A 1,436-nucleotide genomic window follows, 5' to 3' on the forward strand; every position below is an offset into this window, starting at 1 on the left:
GGGACACTTTACACAATTCCTATGTACTGGAGCAATGACGAGATCTAAATACAATTATATTTTTAAACACTGGGTCAATGTTTTACATAAAAATACCATCTTACTTTTCCCCCTAAGTTTCTAAAATATCATATACTTTTCCCCAACCTCTGCAGATGTCCAGGAATTTTTAGGAAACTTCCGTGCATGATCTTAATTCCTAATCCCTGGCTCTTTGTGCTCAGTCAAAAAAGATCAAAACTTCCAAAAATGATGGTTCACTTGAAGTCAGATGAGAGACCTGGGCTCCATTAGTCTCATAGGATGAAAGCCGTGCTGCATCAACTGGCTCCATGCAGAAGGGGCATGTGAAGGATCTCAACAACCAGTCGTCTATACAAGCCAGATGATAGATGTGCGTACATGGCAGAAATCGAATTGGGTCCCCATAAACAAAGTCCATCATGCAGATCACATACTCTGGATCTTTTTTTCTGATTCATCTCTTCCAGGGTCACAATCTCCTTTAAGCAGGTGGTGTATAAGGCTTATTCTTTGAGCTATCCTAATTTGTTCCTCTTCAATCAGGTGAGTTGCTAGCTGAGTATGGCTAAGTGTGGGATGACAGATTGGAACTGGGGCTTATTCCTGATAGGTGGCAGTGGCTCCTGATCTGGCTCTGTTCCCTTGCCAAAGCAAGCCCTGTTGGACTCAGACTCGTGAAGCAGAGAGATGTCATCTGAGGTGGGAGATTTAAAGCAGTTCCCCATATTCTGGAGCTAGGGTGTGTGTTGTGACAACTAGGCTCTGTTTTAACAGCCTTCTCCAGACAAAGACTTTAAATCAGCTGTTATAAATATGTTCAAAGAACTAAAGGAAACCATGTCTAAAGAACTAAAGCATGACAACAATATCTCACCAAATAGAGAATATCAATAAAAGATAGAAATCAGCTTACAATAGAAATTCTGGAGTTGAAATATACAATAACTGAAGTAAAAAATTCACTACAGGTGCTCAACAGCAGATTTGAACTGACAGGAGAAACAATTAGCAAACCTAAAGACAATTCAATTGAGATCCAGCCTGGAAAACAACAAAAAATAAGAAGAATGAAGCCTCAGAGAACTATGGGACACAGTCAAGTGTACCAAAATACACATAATAGGACTAACGGAAGGAGGAGAGAGAAAAGGGTAGAAAGAATATTTGAAGAAATAATGGCTGAAAACTTCTCAAATTTGATGAATAATATTAATTTTTACATTCAAGAATGCAAGGTACACCAGGTGGAATAAACTCAAAGATTACACCTAGGGCTGGCCAGCTACCTCAGTTGATTAGAGTGCTACCTTTTAATACCAAGGTCAAGGGTTCAGATCCCTGTAGCCAGTTTAAAAAAAAAAAAAAGATTATGCGTAGACACATCATGGTCAAATTGCCTCTTCCAGCTTCTG

The 1,436-nt window shown here is 39.3% G+C and overlaps 1 pseudogene; it reads right to left on the minus strand.

Annotated features, from left to right (window-relative positions):
* Nucleotides 1–220: 220 nt before the first annotated feature.
* LOC134387291 (RING finger protein 11-like) lies at nt 221–767 on the minus strand (annotated as a pseudogene).
* Nucleotides 768–1,436: the final 669 nt, after the last annotated feature.

This window comes from Cynocephalus volans, chromosome 10 (genome assembly GCF_027409185.1).
Source record: "Cynocephalus volans isolate mCynVol1 chromosome 10, mCynVol1.pri, whole genome shotgun sequence".
Lineage (NCBI taxonomy): Eukaryota > Metazoa > Chordata > Mammalia > Dermoptera > Cynocephalidae > Cynocephalus > Cynocephalus volans.